This window comes from Stenella coeruleoalba (genome assembly GCF_951394435.1).
Source record: "Stenella coeruleoalba genome assembly, chromosome: 10".
In the NCBI taxonomy this organism is placed as follows: domain Eukaryota; kingdom Metazoa; phylum Chordata; class Mammalia; order Artiodactyla; family Delphinidae; genus Stenella; species Stenella coeruleoalba.
The window spans coordinates 28,783,796-28,794,484 of record NC_137156.1 but is presented as its reverse complement, the minus strand read 5'-3'; the positions used below and the strand labels follow the sequence as shown (position 1 = coordinate 28,794,484).

The 10,689-nt window shown below is 38.2% G+C and overlaps 1 protein-coding gene across 4 annotated transcripts in view; it reads left to right on the top strand.

Moving 5' to 3' along the window:
• Positions 1 to 10,689, top strand: part of CENPQ (centromere protein Q) — a 184,494-nt gene that overhangs the window by 113,147 nt on the left and 60,658 nt on the right. For 2 of the 4 annotated variants that reach the window (XR_013830026.1, XR_013830027.1), the window contains exons 11-12: positions 452 to 515; positions 1,399 to 1,450. The gene's annotated coding sequence lies outside the window, so the exon portion shown is untranslated. The remainder of the gene's footprint in view (positions 1 to 451; positions 516 to 1,398; positions 1,451 to 10,689) is intronic. The other 2 variants (XR_013830024.1, XR_013830025.1) reach the window with 1 other exon arrangement.

Below are 10,689 nucleotides of genomic sequence, written 5' to 3'. Positions count from 1 at the left end.
ATTGGGTACAAAGGTTACTTAATATCTTCATTAACTTTGTAAAAGACACTCAGCATTGGGTTGCCCACACTGTGCTTTCTCAATGTGTCAAAAAATCCTTGGTCCTTTAGATGAATCAAAAAGAACATGAAGTTTAGGAAGCATTCATATTCTCTTCCCCACCATTCATCATATAAAAATTACTCACTTTGTAAATTAAAGGAATACTGCCTAGATTAACTGTCTTCCTATGCAATTGCTACCCCCAAATTCTTGGAGGAAAAGAAAATTCTAAACTGTTTATCTGCAGTACATCTCAGGCCTTATTGATTTGTAAATAGTGGACAATTGGTACCTCTTCCATGTATTGCCTTTCTTCTCAATAGTGTGATTATCAAAGGGAGAGGAATGAACATTTATTGACAGTGTAGGGCAAAATACAATGTCTAATTTCACTCTCTTACCTTCGCAGGTATGGTGGTGTTTTACGGATGAAGGAATTGAGGCCTATAAGAGTTAATTAACCTATGCCAATGGTAAGTTCCTTTATTTATTTATTTATATTTATTTATTTTGGCTGCGTTGGGTCTTTGTTGCTGCGTGCGGGCTTTCTCTAGTGGCCTCGAGCGGGGTCTGCTCTTCGTTGCGGTGCGCGGACTTCTCATTGCGGTGGCTTCTCTTGTTGTGGAGCATGAGCTCTAGGCGTTTCCATAGTTGTAGCACACAGACTCAGTAGTTGTGGCTCGCGGGCTTTAGAGCTCAGGCTCAGCAGCTGTGGCCCACGGGCTAAGTTGCTCCGCGGCATGTGGGATCTTCCCAGACCAGGGCTCAAACCCGTGTCCCTTGCATTGGCAGGCAGATTTTTAACCACTGCGCCACCAGGGAAGTCCTGGTAAGTTCTTAAGTAATGGCAGAAATTAACCTTCAACCAATTATGATGTCCAAGTCAATGCACATTGAAAGGAAAACATAGTTTCAACTGGGAAAATCAAACATTTTGTAGCTCAATGGAGACACTCTATCCTTATTTTAACAATTCCTGTGTTAATATACAACAGTATACAATATGTTCATAGTAAAAATCACTAACATGGAAGAATATACAATATATACAAATTGTCATATTTTACATTGTTTTCTATTCAATATAGTTCTAGTATACTTGTTTCAAGATCATAAACACGGGAACTATTTCTATTATCCATTTTAGAATGAGATGTAAAAAATGCATTTGTTTCAACTTGACATAGTGAGAGTAGAATTAATTCAAGATCATTGTCTCAATAACTATCCATAAAGTTTGAAAATCATGGGTACATTTGTTAAATATATAACTTTACCGTTGGCAAAATAAAAATGATTGACAAATAAAATGTTCACATTTAAATAAATGAGTTATCACTTACTGTTTGTTTTCAGAGCAGGATGAAGTATCTGCTTTGTCTGTAGGAAGAAGAAATGTACAGAGAAGGTTAGAGCACAATATATATTACATCTATTTCTGTTTTAGAAAGTTCTGGCTGTGCAAGTAAACCTAAGTCAGTACAATTCCAAACCAGAATTTTTCACACCAATAGCTTCCAATTTCATTGCCAGTTATCGGACATTGTTTTTGACATTATTTGGTTCCCATGTAGCTTTTAACACAAGTAAGTAAAGCATACCCTCACTCCCTGGCCAGCCCTCTTCTCTTCTGATGCAAACTAAAATCTGGATGCTGCCTTTTTGGCCTAGTATTTCTAGAATAACCACTGAAGACTGGTTAATCACTGTGAAGGTAACGAAGATCCTACCTTAGAGCTGAACTTCTGTGGCTCACCTTTCTGTGACCTTTACTTCCCGGTGCCAACTTTCTATAGCTTATTGGATAAGAGCACAGTCTTTGGAAACCATCAGTTCTTGAAAAATCTTCTCTGATCTACAGATTTCTCTTCTGTAAACTGTGGATTATCATATCATAATTTTGCTTTGAAAACAGCATAATGTACATAAAACACCTACTATGATGCCTGACATATAATACTCAATAAATGGAAATTATTAATATTTTATTATTACCCTTCGCAATGAGTAGCAGTCTGCTGAGCTCATACGCTCTCTCTGTAAATGCATGTTGTTTGAACTGCTAGTTTTAGAAGTGTTTATAAGACCTGTTTTTACTTCCAGGTGTCACAGGAAAAAAAATCACTATGATCTAATCATATATTCCAATGCTCAAGGCCCAGTTCCGCTGGAGACCTTTTGGCTAACTTGATATCTAGGCTGTTGTATTCTTTGATACCCAAAGAGCTGTATCCTATCAGCTCTTTGAAAGACATACACATGAGCCTGACAACTTTGTATAGCTTAATCATGCCACAGGTTTCCATTAGATGACCCGTAATTCCATAATTTAATAGACAAAAGATGCCACATACTCCTCCCTGACACTTTCCTCTCCCTACTCCCTCACTCACCCAACCTAATTTTTTGTTGTATCAGTGAAGGCAGTGACACTTTGGGTGACATATATTTAAAGAAAAATTGATATTTTATTCCTTTAAACCCTAATTCATGCATAGTTGAAAAGCTGGCTGCCATTATTTTACCTGGATACTTACTAATGGAAAAGTACTGTGCCCTTTCTTGTAGGTGTTTTAAGACCAGGATGATATGGTTCTTCTAGGGTGTCTACAAGAAGAGCATGGTGTATGGTTTTGTAATCCTAGAATAGGGAAAAAGAGAATATTTAAAATAAAGACATGAAGAAGAGATAGGTAGTATCAGTAATCCCTGTCACAAACTTAAAACTTGACTCAGCTGTTTCGTGTTGTTTTTCTAATGCTTTACTGCATTTATTTGATCTCACCATTAAGACAATAATCTCCTTCTGACATCATTTTGTGTTTTGATGTCCCGCAAGCTCAAAGACGTGAGCTTCTTTTCTTTTTTTTTTTTTTTTAATTTTATTTATTTATTTTTGGCTACTTTCGGTCTTTGTTGCAGCGCACGGGCTTTCTCCAGTTGTGGCAAGCAGGGGCTACTCTTCATTGTGGTGCGCAGGTTTCTCACTGTGGCGACTTCTCTTGTTGTGGAGCACAGGCTCTATGTGCATGGGCTTCAGTACTTGTGGCACACAGGCTCAGTAGTTGTGGTTCGTGGGCTCAGTAGTTGTGGCGCATGGGCTTGGCTGCTCCTCAGCATGTGGGATCTTCCCAGACCAGGGATCGAACCTGTGTCCCCTGCATTGGCAGGTGGATTCTTAACCACTGTGCCACCAGGGAAGTCCCAAGATATGGGCTTTTTTTTTTTTGGCAGTACGCGGGCCTCTCACTTTTGTGGCCTCTCCCGTTGCGGAGCACAGGCTCTGGACATGCAGGCTCAGCGGCCATGGCTCACGGGCCCAGCCGCTCCGTGGCATGTGGGATCTTCCCAGACCGGGGCACGAAGCCCTGTCCCCTGCATCGGCAGGCGGACTCTCAACCACTGCGCCACCAGGGAAGCCCAAGATACGGGCTTTTTAAAGAAGCTCAGTTAACTGTTGGTTGACCGACTTCCTTGGAATATCACAGCACACTTTCAAGACTCTCAACTCCTTATCTAGGCCTCCAACCCATACACTCCTTAGAAGGTAATTTCTGTAAATAGCCAGGCATGTATTGAGTGGATTTAGGGGGGCCCACCTATATCTCTTCATGTCTTTTCCTGGAAGCCAGCAGATTACATAAAGTCCAGAAGAGTCCTCAGTCACGATTCTAATTATTTGTAATATACAGTTTCTAATAACTGTTCAAAACATAAGAAACTAAAACTCTTAGTTTGATCTCATGAAAAACCAGAGTTAGAAATGACTTCAGGTTTCTGCTATGACTCAGTGTTTCACATAACTAGAATGATTTGTCTTTTGCAATAGGTAATGAGTTTCAATAGGATATCTTAGACAGGATGTTGAGTCTTTGGTGGCTAGGTGCTGAGCAACAAAACTGACCACTCTGTCGTCTGTCTGAACCGAATCAGGTCATGTACCAACCTGAGTGCCTGAAGAGGCATGAAGGATCAGAAGACCCCTCACCCCACAGATCTTTCTCTCCCCACTTTTCACCCACCTACCTTCCCACCCCCATCCCCGGGCTGGGCATTTCCAGTTTCCCAGCCTGCTCTAATTCTTTTTTTTTTCTTTTTTTCTATGAAAGAGTATTTAATGGCATTGGTTTTCCATGCAGGCTTTATGATCACATATTAATCCAGATTCCTTAAGCACTGTTTCTTAAAATTGGAATGGATGTACAGAATATGGAAAATAGATTAGCATATTCAGTAATAAGTAGGTTATTTGATCCTGCAGATTAGCCATAGTGTAATCCTACTGCAAAGTTTTCCCCACGGGGCTTCCCTGGTGGCGCAGTGGTTGAGAGTCTGCCTGCCGATGCAGGGGACGCGGGTTCGTGCCCCGGTCCGGGAAGATCCCACATGCCGCGGAGCGGCTGGGCCCGTGAGCCATGGCCGCTGAGCCTGCGCGTCCGGAGCCTGTGCTCCGCAACGGGAGAGGCCACAACAGTGAGAGGCCCGTGTACCGGAAAAAAAAAAAAAGTTTTCCCCACACCTTTCCAACCGTCACCATTTTCCATCTAGAAGGAATGTAGAATTAGGCAAAGCCACAAGTGAAGCATTCCCTGTAGATTCTTACTCTTACTAAGCCTTCAGCAAAATCTTCTCTGGAATCAGAAGGTAAATGAAATTAAGAAGCAGTAATACATGGCTTGACTTGGGGTTTTTTTTTTTTTTCCTTTGATCTGGAAGACACAACTACTCTGTCTGATAACTGTGTGATACAAATCAAATCTAGTGTGTTCCCCATTTGAAGCCTAAAACCAGCACTTTAGAACAAACATCAACAATGTTTTCCTTTTAATTCTGATACCAGTTTATTCATGACACTTTGAGATTAAATTCTTAAGTGATAAAATCTGATATGCCAATTTGACATCAGAAGATAACATCTATTATTTTTTAAATGTAATTTTGACTCAGGTAAGTTTTCCAATGTATTTAAGAGTTGACCTTTGCCATGATTTATTTTCAAAAGCAAAAAAAGAAAATATCACAAAAATAGAAAATAAAGGTAGCCTTCAAAAAGCAGAGCATGGACTTTTCAAACAGCAATTCTGTCTCTTTCCTATTAACATCAGTGACATTGCGAACCAAACATGTAACAAAAAAGAGAAATACAATATACCCTGAAAGTAAAGAACAAGGTCAGAGGTGAGGCTTTAGCTAAAAGACTTTCTTTAGGCAACAGAGACAGCAAATCAAGCTTATGCTTTTTTCTGTTTGAATCCTCATTAAAAAAAAGCCGTAATACCTCAGGTTTTTATTTTTAATTTCCCTTCCATGAAGTGCTATGTTAACACTTTCCTGCATTGCTCTTTCCAAACATATTATGCATAAACCAGCATTGAAAAAGACTGTTAATTTTTTAAAAAGGAAGGAAAGAAAGAAGAAGAGAGGGCAAGAGAGCTAACAGGAGGGAGATGGGACAGAAGAGGGAAAGGGAGGGAGACAGAGGGAAAAAGATAAGAAAAGGAGAGGGAGGCAGGCAGGTAGAGAGAGACAGAGAGAAAGAAGAAAAGAAAACGGAAGGGAAGAGAAATTGGAGGGATGGAGAGACATGTTTTTATGTCAGTCTGGTACATGTGATGTGGGTAAGCAAATTAACAAAGAAATCTAACACTATTAACAGAGAAATCTAAAAGTGTTTCATGGCATGAGGACACTTTAAATAAGTCTACCGGGTATGAGACTGGATTTCTATATTTCTTACACTTTATCTACTTTATAATTTCCAAATTTATTTATTTTTTTCCTTTTATTAGATAATTCTTATAAACATACATCTACCAGATTCCTCACTATGATTTTTGTTTATCCTTCTGAAGTATTCAGCTCCTAGTGACTTATTTCTACTTCCCTTAATGTATTTGTTATTTGTGCCTCTTTGCCGTATTGCTTTCTCTTCCTAAGTTTAAAACATCATCTTATCATAGGGATACATGTATTGTTATTATTTTTTTTTAAGTCTGTTCCTAAAGAATGGACCAAAAGCAAAATGGAGCCATTAGAGTAATAATCTGTTTCAGTGCCCTAAACTGGCTTTATTCAAAGCTCACCTGAAAAGGGTAGATTGTTGTTTTTGTAAAGAAATTACACTCCAATAAAGATGTTTAAAAAAAAGTACTTATTTACAATCAATAATTGTTTAAACACTTTACAATTTATCAAAGTTAACAGAGAGAATATAAAGAATTTTGTCTTTGCTCTGGTAGTCTATTAAATGATGAATTATTTCAGTCATTCGTTATATTATTATTCATTTATGCAATTGCATCTGACTTTCACTTATGTTATCCTATCCTAAAACGTCCTTAGCCAATAACAAAGGTGTCTATCGTGTAGTAGAAATCTTTGCAGTGAGCATTATATTTGTAAGTGTATCTAAGAAATAGAGCGAAGGGATTGTGACTAAATTCGTAGTAGGGGGAGGGGAATAAATGGTTCTATTTGTAAAGAAGAGGGGCACAGAACACTGTACAACGATTCTCCCTGAAACATTTGAAAATTGATCTCAGTTTGAGCTGAAGTCCTTCCCAGCCTCACCTCAACAAAGTGCCCAAATGACTTTTTAAAAGGGTACAGCGCAAACCAGGGGAGAATAAGGGAAAGGGCAGGTTTGAAACTTACAGTGTTCCTATAATCAGGACTCTGCTCCTGTAACAAAAGTGTAAAGAGGCGGACAAATGTGCTAAAGTGCATTTCAAAAATGACATCGTAATTGCAGGCACTGCCCGGCCTACCCTGGCCTCAGCATTGCCAGGTTTTAAATGTATTTCAAACTGTCCTTCCAAGGTCTGCCTAATTTTTTTTTGTACAAGTAGCAGCAGCTCGCAGTTAGTGAACAAAGCTTCAGGATTTTTTTTTTTTACTTACAGCTAAATTTAACTTTACCCATCCAATAAAAAAGAAATAAGGGAGACTTTATTTTCTCCCTGGATTTCTGGGTATGATACCACATCATAGAGAAGTGGTTATTAGAGACAGTGGCCTACCAAGGTGAAGTTTGTAGTAAAGCCTATTACGTGGTTTCACCATTGACACTAATGGAATATAACAATGATTTAGAATGATTTAATGGTTCCCAAGTTGTGCTCTAATAGTGCTCTTTATATTATGATGCATATCACAAAACCTAATGTGGCCGTTGTGATATATTGACAGTATTCATGCTGTTTCATTTTTTTTGAGGAATTTAAAAAACTGTCAAAGAGGAACATTAATAGCTACAACTGCTTTATTTTCAAGGGGTCTGTTATCTAAATGTATGTGCATACATTTCCATTTGGTGCCACTCTTAGGCTAATAAATGCATTTGCATTTTCATTCTGAGGTAATAAAGAGGTGCCTGTGTGTACAGTTGTGTGTGTATTTATGCATTGTATAGCTATACATATATATTTGAGCTTGAAATCCGACTTGGAGAAGACTGCCCTGTCATTTCATATGTTTGCAAAATGGTTGTATTAGATTAAAATGTACCTGAAGGAATAGTACAGGAGAAATCATAGTTTTATGGTGTAAGATAAAATTATTTACTTTGAACTGTGAAGCAGAAAGCTAGGGTTTTACTACTAGTTTACTAAAAAAAAAAAAACCAAAAACAAAATCCCTTGGGTAGCTGTCATGTGAGCTCTTAGATTTCTGAGTTAAAGGAGAATAGAATTAGTCTAAACCAGCCTGCTCTAATTCTTACCCTGGCTTAGAGCCCAGATCTTTGTGCTGCAGGGCAGCGGCCAGGGACCGGCTGCTGTTCACCGCTCCGGCCACGTGTGTAAAATACCCCGCCGTCCACGTGCGGGCGACGTCACCGGGCTTTATGCCCTCAGCGCAGTCCTGAGCCAACTGAATTATTCGCGCAACTCCCCCATCTCCCTTCAGGGATGCGCCGTGAAAACCCTACACATTTTCTCATTACCGTCATTACCATCACTTGATGAGGAAAATAAATATCTGCTCACATACATGAACAGAACTGTACGAGCTGGATGGAGATAATATCAGGATTCAAAATGCCCAGGGCGTGGCTGAAAAAGGAGGCCCTCCTTTCCCAACACGATCTCCTGAATTAACAATTTAAAGAGCTGATTGGAAAAGTCCATAGATACTTGAGTTTGCCGCCCAGTACCAGTGTGGTGTCAACAAGGCACTCAGAGCACTCAGATAAAGTTGGCATTTTGAAGGTTTGCTCACAAACACGCGTGTTCTTGCTTCTCCTCCTGCCTTCCACAGCAGTTCTGTGGTCAGGAAATTCAAGAAGAGTAACAGGACAAGTTTCAGAAAAATACCCAGAATTCCTGATCCCTGGCTGCTGGCTTCAAGTTCAGCAGGCATTGGTTGAAGACATGTGAAAAAATCACAAATATGTGGACATTAAACACAAAACTTTTGAACAACCAGTGGGACAAGAAGAAATCACAAGGGAAATCAGAATATGTCTTCAAATTATAGAAAACGAAACACAATATCCAAAAATTTATGGTTTGCAGAGAAAGAAAAACAGATGAAAATTTATAATTGTAAATGTTTATGTTAAAAAAAGAAACACCTCAAGTCAACTAGCTACCTTTACACTTGATGGAACTAGGAAAAGAATAAACTAAATCCAAAGGTAGTAGAAAAAAGGAAACAATAAAGATTAGAGCAGAGATAAATAAATTTGAGAATAGAAAAACAGTAGAGAAAATCAACAAGCTGGTTCTTCAAAAACATCAACAAAATTGACAAACATTTAGCTAGATTTGACTAAGAAAAAAGATGACAAATAAGTAAAATCACAGAAAGAAAAAGGATTATGAGAGTGCTATGAACAATAGTATGCCAGAAATTGAATTGCCTAAAAGAAATGGGCAAATTCATAGAAACACACAACCTGTCAAGATTAAGTCATGAAGAAATAAAAAAGCTCTGTAGGCCTATACATAATAAAGAGAATGAATTTTTAAGCAAAATCTCCCAACAAAGAATAGCCCAGCACCAGACATTTCTCTGGTGAATTCTACTAAATATTTACAGAAGAATTAACATGAATCCTTCTCAAACTCATTCAAGAAGTTGAAGAGGAGGGATAACTTTCTAGTTTATTTTGAAAAGCCAGTGTTATGCTAACATCAGAGCCATAAACAGACATTAGAAGAAAAGGGAACTACAATAAAATTTAGGATTATTACTGAAAACATCCTCAAAAATACTAGCAAACTGAATTCAGGAGTATATTAAAAAGATTGTATGCCATGACCAAGTGGAATTTATTCCTGGAATCAAGGATGGATTAACCTACAAATATAAATCAACTTAATAGACCACATTAAGAGAAGGAAGGGGGGAAAAACATGATCTTCTCAACTGTTTTCAAAAGTGTTTGAACAAATTCGACACCCTTTTGTGATATACTCAACAACTAGAATAGAAAGAAACTACCTCAACTTAATGAAGGCCATGTATTACCTTTATTACCATGAGATACTCCATGTAATACAATTGTGATATACTAAATTTTATACTATGAGCACAATTAATAAGTGACAGCTTTGATTAGAAGCAACTATAGTGTCAGGCATCTCAATGGGAAATTGTGAATTATAAAAATAGCTAACACAACATGCCGGGATCTGTTAGGAATTCTGTATATATTTTCCCCTTACTTTACCCTCACGGCAACTCTACAAGGGAGGGACTATTATTATCCCCATTTGCAAATGAGGAAACTGAGGCTCAGATATGTTATCAGGTCGTTGTCAGCAACAGCTATTCTACAAGTAATCAGTAGGGTGTGGGACGAATAACCTCCCTAATGCTATTATCCTTTCATTGTGTACATCCACTTAAAGGACTGTGACCTGTTGCCAACAAAGTGTGGAGGTTGTTTTGTTTTTACTATAATCTTTTTATGCAAATCGTTTAGCTACTCTTTAGAATAATTTTAGGATATCAATCTAACAGTTAATTTTCCTTGGCTTCAAAACAAGTTTAACGATAATATGTATATGCTGCCATCTTGTGGTCATTTTCTAGAATTACCCTTCATGTGAATGAATTTTCTAAACCCTGAGATGAATGAAGTGACTAGAGAGAAAACCATGGTTCTACAGCTTTTAATAATTTCACACCAAAAGACATATTCCTATCAAACTATATGTACCTGAAGGGGTAGAACTGACAGAAAATACCCAATCAGGGCATAAGATCTTCTGGCAAAGGGAATACTAATGCCCTCACTAGTAAAGAAATCTAGCTGTTATGACCAGGTTACCAAATGCTTAGAACAATGACCCCTAATATAGGCAGTTGTCCATCTGCATATGTTGGATAATTTTATTACACATGCTTCCATTTACATCTGAAGAGAAATGAGTTTTTATTGCAGAACTTTTAATTTTTTTTATTTTTTTCCTTCTAGATCATTTATTGCAACTTTTTTTTTTTACATCTTTATTGGAGTATAATTGCTTTACAATGGTGTGTTAGTTTCTGCTTTATATAGCAAAGTGAATCACTTATACATATACATACGTTCCCATATCTCTTCCCTCTTGCATCTCCCTCCCTCCCACCCTCCCTATCCCACCCCTCCAGGCGGTCACAAAGCACCGAGCTGATCTCCCTGTGCTCTGCGGCTGCTTC